At 41.9% G+C, this 11,501-nt stretch overlaps 1 long non-coding RNA gene across 1 annotated transcript; it reads right to left on the bottom strand.

The window, feature by feature from the left end:
• Positions 1 to 8,176: 8,176 nt before the first annotated feature.
• Positions 8,177 to 11,293, bottom strand: LOC133508707 (uncharacterized). The gene is made up of 3 exons (XR_009797122.1): positions 11,041 to 11,293; positions 10,040 to 10,202; positions 8,177 to 9,698 (listed from the first exon to the last, which is right to left on the bottom strand). It is a non-coding gene; the product is annotated as an uncharacterized LOC133508707 (long non-coding RNA).
• Between the last annotated feature and the right edge of the window lie 208 nt (positions 11,294 to 11,501).

Genomic DNA, 11,501 nt, shown 5'->3' with positions numbered 1-11,501 from the left:
GAGAATTGAAATTCTCAACACTCTGACCGACCTGAACTTTCTTACGTGTTTGTGTATCTGCCCCACTTAGTTGACGTACCTCGGCCCGCCATTCAACGATAAAGACTTTTCACCGCCGAGGCCCAACAGCACAGCTCTCTCCCTGCCCAGCGCCGCCACCCGCCTGGAGCTATGGCACGGCCTGGAGAACCAAGCCCGTCTGGCCCAGAATCAGAGGGCCTACTCCATCCTGTTGGCGGCTGTGAGGGAGCTGGCGCGCTCCACCCTCTGCCCCTCCCTCAAGACCTCCCTGCTGCACTTCTGCACAGGCCTAGATGGCCTTTTGGGCTCCATATCAGCATTGATGCACACCCTGGGTTACGCCCTTCCTGAAAAGAAAGCAGGCGAGCTTCAGAAGCGGGTGGGGGGAGACCGCCCGGCGCTGCTGATCAGCGGCAGCTCCTACAGGTCCAGAACCAGGAAAAGGACAGATAGATGGGGCCGAGGGGAGGGGGAGGGTGGTTCCAACGTGGATGTGAAGCGAGGGAAAGCGAGGAGGCGACTCGAGGCGGCCGCAGCTGGAGGGAGGAGTGGCAGATCGAGGGAGAAGGCCAGAAGAGAGAGGAGACGAGGGAGGCGGGAAGAGCCCAACACCTGGAAGTGGGAATGGAGCCCGGAAGAGGAGGAGCTTTTGGTAAGGACCAGGAGATGGGGGAGGAGCTTGTTGAGCATTGGTGAGGGTGAAGAGAAGGAACCGAGCATCCCTGTTGTCGAGGGCTACAGCTACAACCTCAACTTCTTTCACATGGACCCCCCCGGGAAGGATGAAGATGTCACCGTGGACAGCGGGAGGAGCTTCTTTGTGGACTTCCCTTTGTCGCATCTTCAACGTCGGCCTCCCCGTTCCCTCTTTAACCCCACGGTGCACCCGCCTCCATCCACTCTCCCCATTCTCTACCAGCTTGGGCCAGGCGAGGACCGCAGCCTCCTCCCCTCACCCCCCACGCTGTCTCTGCAAGCCGGCCCCTCGCTCATCTCCTCCTCCTCTTCCTCCTCGTCTTCGTCTTCCGTGCTCCTGTCTGTGGGGCCGGCCATGAACGACTTTGCCAGGAAGGTGGAAAGCTTTTGGATATTGCGTGAGCTACAGAGCTGGCTCTGGCGGTCGGCGAAGGACTTTAACCGCCTCAAGAGGAGAGCGAGAGGCTGAGAAGATGCAACGCAACACAACAAACACACAATGTGCAGTGAGAACCTTGATGGTATTTGCACTAGGGATGGGCATTAGACAAGATTTCCTCAACTGACCACGGAGGAAATTAACAATTTATTAATTGTTATTTGAACATTTATTTTTAGGGAGGTGGCACAGTGGACGAGTGACAGACAAACTCACAGTTTTGACCTTGGGGGTTTTGAGGCATTTTCTGTTCTCTTCCTTTAACATCCCAAAATACGCATATTAGGTTCATCGAAGACTAAATTGTCTTTAGACGTGAATGTTGTTTGTCACTATGATCCATGCGATTGGCTGACAACTAGCCTGGGGTGTACCACAAAGTCAGCTGGGATTGGTTCCAGCTCACCTATGAAGCCAGTGAAGATAAACGCCATAGAAAATTAATGGATGGGAGTCACTACGCCTCTGTTTTATTGCGCAGATTAATGCTTCCTAAAGTACCTCAGTCTCAACATGGATGAAGCTGATGCTTGTGTTTCTGCTTCTTCAGACTGCAAATTAGTTGACACTTCTTCAACAGTGTTGCTCAAGACTTAAATCATTCAAATTCTTAACAATTAAGTGCCCATGAATAATCATCGAATACATATTTCCGACCATCCCTGAATTTCCACAAACCATTAAAAAAATCCTTCACACTGAACAATTATGGAAAGCCACTTGAGCTTTTATTCAATATCCAGCTTTAGTTTCATTAACTCGTAAACACTTTGGGTTGTTCCACTACTTTATACAAGATGCAAACTATCGTGCATGGACCTTAAGATGGAGATACCGGATATTGAATAAATAAATGCTCAAATGGCTTTGTATAAACGCATCAGTCCGTTTCTTACGGGAATGGGAGAATGAAGGTCATTCAGGTCACACCACAGAGACTAACACACACACTGACACACACAGACACATGCATGACGGTCAGCTGAGTGACAGTGCAGCCACTGAGCAAAAGCAGATTCAGGGACACAACTCGTGTGAATCAGTAAACATTCATCAGAAATGTTATGAATGGAGAGTAGACAAAAGCAGTGTGGCGGAAGAGAAGGGGCAGGAAACCACCAAAGGGGTGAACAAGTCGCAGACAAGGAGGCAGAAGAGGAGGGGAGAATGGGATGAGTCAGTCAATGAGTACAGGAAAGAACGGGCAGACTGGGGGCGCAATGCTGAGTAAGCACTAGTCAGCTGCTCAGTTACAGTAACCGTACAAGGGGGCTGGCTACACATAATACCCAGACAGTGGGGATACCACACACACACACACACACACACACACACACACACACACACACACAAACAGGGGAACCTCGGAGGTCCAACAGAATCCAATCTGTAATGGTTTGTGTATTAAGAATCCAATTTTGCATTAAAAAAAGAGAAAATAGAAACTGAAGCGATCCATTCCAGCACTAAACTGCCATCCTTATAGAAACTTTATGAACATGTCATTGTGAAGCTTAACCCTCTTAAGTTTATGTGTACAAGTAATTAAAAAAAAAACGTTGTGAAGTTGAGCTTTTTTGACAAGTGCTAGACAGTAAAAATAAGGCAGAGGGAGATTGATAGTTTGTACATTCCATTCTTCTTCTTTTATATCATCCTTGACTCAGCCACATTGTACTGAGCAGCCAAAAGAGAGACGTTCGTACAATTGTTGGACACTACATTTTTATCGTGCTTTTCTGATTTGCCACTCCTGTGACGGTTACAAAGAAATTACAAAAAGCAGTGTTTAACGTTGGAGATTCCACTGCACTTTTCTCTTTCTTAACATAGACAGTGCCATCCTCTGCATCTCTCAACATTTTTCACAGTGAATTTAGTGAAAAATGACATTGTTCAGTCAATTCTTTTCATTTCGCAGTGTTGAGAGGACCAATTTTGCAGAATGAAAAATAGAAGACCATCACAAATATGAAACCATCCATCAAAAGTGACCTTGTGTGAATTTAGAGAGGGATCACATAAAAGTGTTGAAATTACCTCTCCCCCTGGACCATTTTTGCCGAAACCCCTGCAGTGATGCACTTACAAAAAAAAAAAAAAAAGGTTCCTGAGTTTAAAGTTCCCAAAAAGTACAACAGGCAATTACAAGAAAAAGTATCTACTTACTTTTTTCTCTTTTTACGATTGAATCAAAGCGGCACAGGGAGGGAGGGGGTCTGGTTGGAGCATTGTCCTCACAGTTTGGAGAATCGGGGTTCAAATCTTGGCCCCACCTGTGTGTAGTTTTCATGTTCTCGCCGTGCCAGCGTGAGTTTTCTCCAGGAACTCTGGTTAACACCCACATCCCAAAAACCATGCAACATTAATTGGACACTCTAAATTGCCCCTAGGTGTGATTGTGTGTGTGACTGCCGCCTGTCTCCATGTGCCCTCCGATTGGCTAGCAACCTGTTGTTGGGATAGGCTCCATCACTTCCGTGACCCCTGTAAGGATAAGTGGCTCTGAAAATGGATGAATGGGTGGACAGTTGAATCAAATAAACGACACAGAGAGGAATATCATAAACTCTAGAAAAATGAATTTAATTGCATTTACAAACAAAATACTAGAAAAACAAATGAAAAATATGCCTGGAGAACATAAACATAAAGTTAAAATGATGTTTTTGGTCATTTTTGTTTTTTTAATCACAGTATTGCTTTTAAATTGTTTCTGCAAGACAGTTGAAAAGTTGGATAACATTGGATAACAAGGGTTGAAGTGCTTCAGTGGTCTGTTTTGCACAATTTGCACAAAACCGTCTTCTACAAGGCTTCCATCTGGCACATTTTTTGTGTGTATGTTTATTTTTTAAATAATTAAATTTGTGTCTCATCAGTCCCAAGAATGCTGTTCCATCCGATTCTTCCATTTTGGTAGCCGAGCTCTGTTGTGTGTGACAGTGTAATTAGTGTATCAGGAAATTGTGCACTGAAAAAGGTCTGTTTTTGGAGTACTAACCAAAATCAGAGAAAAATGTCATTTTGCAGGAGTGTTTGGAATTATTTTTTGAGATTATTTTGATACATTCCGTAACGTTCAAATAAGTTTTCAGATAACCAAAAAAAAAAACCATTTGTTTTTCTAACAATTTCACTGTGTAAAATCATTTCGAGAACAGGTTTTAGCAGGGAATAAAAACATAGGACTTGAGTTATTTCTTGGATCATTTTACAGTTATCAAACGAGAAGCTTTTATTGCATTATAATGTTTAGGGCTCAGAGAACACATGTGACCCAGAAGAACTAAAGCGCGATGCAGCGTGATGGAGGTTATATTTCACACATGAGGAAGAGAAACTTGATGCTCCGCTACAAATCTTTGCCACAGTTATCTTTAATGAGGATATTGTTAACCTCGTTTCTCAGCCATAAATCCACTTGTGACTTACTTCATCTCCACAACTGCGTGTTACACATATATGTGTGTTTGGGCTTCGCCAAGTGCTGTTTTGGGCCTCCTCAACGTATTATCCTTGTGTAGACGATGGTTTGCAGCAACAGCAGGACGCACTCACATCTCCTGGGGAAAAAAAAAAAGAACAGGAGTTTGGTTTTGGAGACACCAGCGTTTATTTGCCCGCAGAAGCCGGCATGTGTATATCTGCAACTCACATGTGAAAATGATTATTTTTGGCTTTTTCAAAACTCGCAAATGTCTCAAATTCTTTGTTGCTTTTTTTCCCCAGAAAGATTCTATTATTTTTTTGGAATGTGCTGTATTGATGTGGTCAAAGGTTTTGAGACAAAGGTCTGAGGAAATCATTAGAGTTGTTGTTTTAGCAACGTTATCATGACCATATACACTTATTTTTCAGTCTTGTTATTACAATATGATCAGAAAATACGGGCCAAAATTGCATGGCAGAAAGTGACAATTTATTTTTACAACTAAGATACATAAAAAATAGCAAATTGCAAATTAATGTGAGCTTAGTTTTTAAGAACCTGTTATTAATGAAGCTTTTCCATTGTAATATGTCATAATTTACTGCCAAAAACTACAAAAAAAGAGCAAAGCTAGAGGTGGCCCAAGACCTTTGCACAGTACTTTATTGTATTTATTGAAAGAGATGTTTATTTATTTTTATCCAACGCAAAAATACTGTATCAAACACTCAACGGAGAATAAAGAAAAAAAAATTATACAAAAGGCTGTTATTTGTGATTGAGGGCTAATTCATTAATTTAATTTTATGTTTGTATGTATCTAAAACCACCTTCAACAATGCTTTCATCTCAGACTCCTGCATTTGGGTCCAGCCCCGTGCCGCTGGCCCCTGACAGAATGGACCTTTCCGACTAGCGATCTTCAGCTCCGCCCCCCTTGGCAACAGTTGCCATCTCCCACAATCTTCCAAAATAGAGGCTGAACAGAACAGGTTTGAAGTGTATTCTCTATCGCTTATTCCCGGTAACATTGCGGTACGTTTTTTGCCAAATGCGCCAAACTTGTCCAGGAGGGTTCTACAGAGAGGTCTCAATTATTTCAAGCAAGGATACAGTATGTACACGGAATTAAGATTTTGGATGTAGCAGGACGCAATGTCAGAGTTACAGTGAAACGTTGGCGATCAATGCAAAAAAGTTTGACGCCTCACAAACTTCGTATTGAAATCCAACAGGATAAAATAGTGGAATCGCACTGCGGGTGTCAAGCAGGGTGAGTACTTTTTACTTGGAAAGATCACAAGTAATATCATTGTAGTCTTTATAAGTGAGTGAATGTATTCGTTTGACTTGGCTTGTAATGGAACCCAGTACTCTGTCTTAAAAGTCCGATGTGATACAAATGGGCAAATAGTGATTTCTCTTGCATGACATCGCGCATTTACGTATCCCTACCCTGACTCTTCGGCATAAATCATTACACACTTCAATCTGCAGGTCAGTGATACACTAACAAAGTGAAAGTTGTTCTCCTGCATTCTATAAATCACTGATAATAATTCAATCAAACTCAAAGAAGTTACTTCTCCCTTACATTCGAAACATACAGCCATGTGTTTGTTGATATTATCCACACTTAGTTGTACGTGTGCTCTTCCGCGAGACTTAATCCATCGTAGACAGTTCGTCAACTGTGTTTTAGGCTTTGGAGAATGAATCAATCGAGCCCCTTGTAACCTAGCAGGATATCTTTCATCAGAATTGCACGTTCTACAAGCGCATCTGAGGACCATATTCATCGTAACATAAACTTTTCAAAGTGCATGCGACAGATAACCAGCATTGCTTATGGGGCATGACGACAAGAGGGCCTAAGACAATGCGGCTATCTGATTTGCTATTATTGTATGAGTGATTGTCCCACCGGAAAGAGACCCCGAGGACGACCCAGGACATGCTGGAAAGACTGTGTCTCTCGGCTGGCTTGGGAACACCTCGGGATCCCTCCGGAAGAGCTGGAAGAAGTGGCTGGGGAAAGGGAAGTCTGGGTATCCCTGATGAAGCTACTTCCCCTGCGACCCGACCCGGAAAAGATAACGGATGGATGGATGGATAAATGAATGATTGACAGGTCGGAAAGATCGATTGTGCTCTCTGGTGCAGCTTTTTCACCACACAGTAACACTTTCCATTTGTCACTTTGAATTAGTACTGTGGGAAAACTGGGAAAAGCACATAGCATTAAACGCATCAGTATGAACAAGACACGCTTAGAAACAACGCCAAAGGAGGCTCCTAAATTTATTTGTTGTCATGATGTCGGCAATGTTAAAATTATCATACTACAAGGTCTAAACCAAGAGTCTCGAACTCAATTTGCCTACATTATAAAAGTGCCATGCAAAAAAAAAAAAAAAAAAAAACTCAAGGACACTACTCACAAAAAGCTTTCATACTATGGTGGGGACCACAAAATATTATCTCACGGGTCGTGAATGGCCCATGGGCTGGCAGTTTGCCCTGGTCTAAACTATATCAGAAGCAGTGACCTCCATTGACAAGCTAAATTCTGTTTGTCTGCTGACATTGTATTCACATATTCCCAAGAGTCAATTCTCTTCCTTTGTGATGGTTTCTCTTGGTTGCAGTGCATTTAATCACGGGTGAGATGATTGTGACGTGTTGGTGGCCGTTTTAGGAGGTGAAGTAAGTCCTGTACTTCCTCACTGAAGCTCAAGTTGCCAAATGGACAGCCTGCCCATGCTTCACCATCCGTAGCTAAAGTTAGATGCATGTTGCTTTTGCGTCGTTTTGAGCCGTATATCATCAAATGTTACAATGACATAAAGATGTGAATGACGGGCAGTGGTTTACATTGCCCACATTGCATGAAATGACCAGAAATGGGAGCTTTTAGCACCAGGCTTTACTCATGGAAAAAGATTGGAAGCAAGTAGGTAGTAGAACCGTGTGATCCAGAGTGAGTGCTGTAAAGTGGAAAAAGGGCATTAGAACCAATTTACAGTTTTCCACGCAAAACTAGAACTTTGCAAATTGTCATTTTTATTGATTCTTTTGATTACATTTCTCAGAATAATCCTTTTTAATTTTTTTTTTTTTGTGGCTCCTACAGTTTGAAATAAAATGCGGCCCAACCAACGTGCTCTGCTTCCACTTACAACATTCTGGCTGAAAATTAAGAAATTAAATTATAAAATTGTTCCAAATTTAGACATTTGGTAACTATATTTAGAGACTCGACACTGTGAGAAATCTTTTTTCAACAAAGCGGATACTGAATTCAATTCATGCTGAGCAGACATGAACGGAATGATTTTCACATTGTTTTCGGTATTATGATATTGTTATCTATTAGAAGGTTTAAATAAGAATTATTACGACATATGTTTCGAAAAGAAATTGTTATGTGAACATTGTTGGAAGTTAATTACCGAGAAAAAGAAACATTTCAAAGCTTATTTCATATTAGGAGAATTAAAGACCATCTGAAAAAGGAGGAAAACAAAAAGCAAAACCTGGAATTTGATTTTTGCAACTTTTATTCAAGGCACACAGTGCTCACAACTCAAAACAAGAAAACATTTATATTAAAGGTCATACATTTACTGTGCTAAATTCAGTTCATCCAAGTGCAAGTAGACCACGTTTGTGACACCGCTGTTGGAAGCAGTTCATTTTTCTTTTAAAAATCATACTATAAACTCCCACAATGGATACCCAGAAGACAATGCCGGGAAACTTTTCCAAATCATCAACAGCATAAAGTTGATCACTTGCTTGTCGATGGGTAAGAGCGCCCTGAAAAGTATTATCCACACAGGAAGTGACTTCCACATATAAAGTCACGGCTGACACATGATCACGCATTAGTCAAGAGTTAAAGTTGGGGGAAGTGGAGAACAGCGCAGACTGGGACATGACACATGTACATGTAAACACACTGCGGACATGTTTTTTACATTTAGTTAGCAATGACTGAGCGGCTGCCACTGGTCGACAAAGACAGCTTTGTACGCTCTTGTGTGGAAGTGTGTGAGCACGTGTGAATCACAATCTGTATGTCGAAGCTCCTGCGTACAAAGTTCACCGGCTTTCAATTGTCTCACCAAATTCCCAGTGTCGCAGCAAATCGGGTGTGAGAGGATGAGGTGCCGTCTGTGTAGGCCAACCGTGGCGTTTATGTACCGCTTACAGTAAACCTCAAAAACTCTCTCGCACCTGAAAAAAGTATACAGGTCTCACATTCACACCCCCAAAAAATGTGCATGCACACAACACACACACACCCATTAATCCTCACACATACTGAAAAAAAAAAATCCTCTCACACAATTCATAAAGAATCAAATCAAAATCAAATTTGAACAAAAACCAAGTGAGGGTTAAAAAAAATTGCAAGAAAGGAAGATCAGACTAAAATGTAAGAGGATGATTTTTTGAAGCGTGAGAGGTTTTTGGTGAGTGTTTTTGGTTGAATGTGAGTTTTTGGGGTGCAAGTCAAACATTTTTGGTGCAAATGAGTGTTTTTTTGGGTGAGTGAGAGAATATTTAAGAGACATCAAGGTTTTTTTGCTGTATGTGAGTTTTTTTTGTTTTGTTCTGGTGAGGTGAGAGTTTTAGTGACTGTTCCAGGTTATTTGAGTGAGATTTTCTGTTGTTATTTCTGTTGTTATGATTAAGCATTTTTTATTTTCATGGTTAGTTATTTTTTTGTACCATTTGTAGGGATTTTTAGGGTGACTTTAACAACATTATTTGGCTGAATTGAAAACTTTTTGTTGTACATGAGAGGTTTTTGGATTATTCTTTGGGTGGAGTGAGTTTGTGAGTTTTTTTTTCTTTTATGAGAGAGGTAAATGTTATTTTTGGCCTCCTTGAAATGTGAGACTCTGCCGTGTACCAAGACAAGCTTCTGAGTGAGGAGTCATCGCCGTACAGTAACTGCCTCATTAGGCTGACGAGTTTAGCTGCTGACAGATGAACTCCACCCGCCGTGCTGCACACGGGCTGCTGATCCGTTCAAGATCTTGCCGGGGAGCTGATGCAAGGGCCACATTGTTGAAGGAGTTTTTATTTTCTCTCCGAGCCCTGCAGGACAACACAAGATTGTTCAGTCTGTCCCGAGACAGACCAGTTTGTTAGTTGCAGTGTTTCTGTGTGGACGAGAGTTCAACCTCAGAGGTGATGAATCGAAACAAATAGCACTTTAATAAGCTGCTAATGAAGTGCAGGCTTTATGTGACCACTGAAAAATATGCACTAATTTGTCAATACTTTGGAAAGCAGGCTTGGGCATAGTAGTTGTATTATTGGATAATTTGCTGATTGATATATTGTAAGTGAGAAATGTGAACTAATCATTATTATGTCTAAATTATACATGAGTGTTAATGTATGAACTATTTTATTATCAAAATAAACTATCCAACCATCTTCGGAGTCGGTTATCCTCACAGGGGTCGCAGGAGTGCCAGAGCCAATCCCAATCATCGTGCAGGAGGCAGGGTAGACCCTGAACTGGTTGCCAGCCAATTGACCCCTCCGTACAGGGCACTTAACCACGCCTCCTGAAGTGACGTCACGCCACGTGCGCTGACGTAAGAAAAACAGTAAAAATGGCAAATACAATACAATACATTCTGAACTGAGATAGACTCCATGCTTCTGATTCCCTTCAAATCAACGATATATTATAGATTCTAAATACAATACATTCTTAACTGAGAGAGACGCCATTCTTCTGATTTCATTCAATCATTCACACGGAGCAATGTTATGCTAGCGGAGAACGTCTCAATCATTTATACGAGACGTGTATTAAAAATCAAATTTAGGGCATATCTTCGTGCAAACACAGTCTGGTTAACTTTCAGCCGCGAGCCAGCAAGAAATCAATACGTTTGTGCAATCCGATCATCGCTAAATATCGCTCAACAAAGAATTAAGTGTGGCAATCGTTCACACGGAGCAATGTTATGCTAGCGGAGAACGTCTCATTCATTTATACGAGACGTGTATTAAAAATCAATTTTAGGGCATATCTTCGTGCAAACACAGTCTGGTTAACTTTCGGCCGCGAGCCAGCAAGAAATCAATACGTTTGTGCAGTCCGATCATCGCTAAATATCGCTGAACAAAGAATTAAGTGTGGCAATCGTTCACACGGAGCAATGTTATGCTAGCGGAGAACGTCTCATTCATTTATACAAGACGTGTATTAAAAATCAAATTTAGGGCATATCTTCGTGCAAACACAGTCTGGTTAAGCTCCGGCCACGAGCCGGCAAGAAATCAAAATGTTTGTGCAGTCCGATCATCGCTCAACAAAGAATAAGTGTGTCAATCGTTCACACGCAGCAGTGTTATGCTAGGGAAGAACTTCGAATTCCTTTATACGAGACATGTATTGAAAATCAAATATAGGGCATACCTTCGTGCAAACATATCTGTTCCGGTTGATATTAGATGGATTTAGTTGATGATGCGGTCTTCCACAAAGTTCCATCGAAGGCATTTTTCGTACTGGGTCTTCGGTTTTGGAAAGGGTACGAATCGAACTCCACCAACTAGCCTTTCAGGATACCTGTCGTCACTATTACAAAGTCCGTGATTACACCTCTTAACCATATTTTTTGTTAAATAACCCAAATATGCGATGAAACGCTAACTAAACCTATACTGGACCATGCAATGTTGACTGAGAAAATGGCGGGAGCAAAAACGGGCTTTGGTTTATGCAGATCTCTGGCCTCTGATTGGTCAGTGACGCGGATTGCGCAATATCCACGGAGGGGTCAATTGTGGGGAACATAGCAAAGCAAAACAAACCAAAGCAAATGTATTTGTATAGCGCATTTTATACACGAGGTAACTCAATGTGCTTTATATGAT

This window comes from Syngnathoides biaculeatus, chromosome 11, assembly GCF_019802595.1.
Source record: "Syngnathoides biaculeatus isolate LvHL_M chromosome 11, ASM1980259v1, whole genome shotgun sequence".
Taxonomy (NCBI): Eukaryota; Metazoa; Chordata; class Actinopteri; order Syngnathiformes; family Syngnathidae; genus Syngnathoides; species Syngnathoides biaculeatus.
Note: the sequence above shows the minus strand (reverse complement) of the source record. Positions and strands in the feature narration are given on the sequence as shown.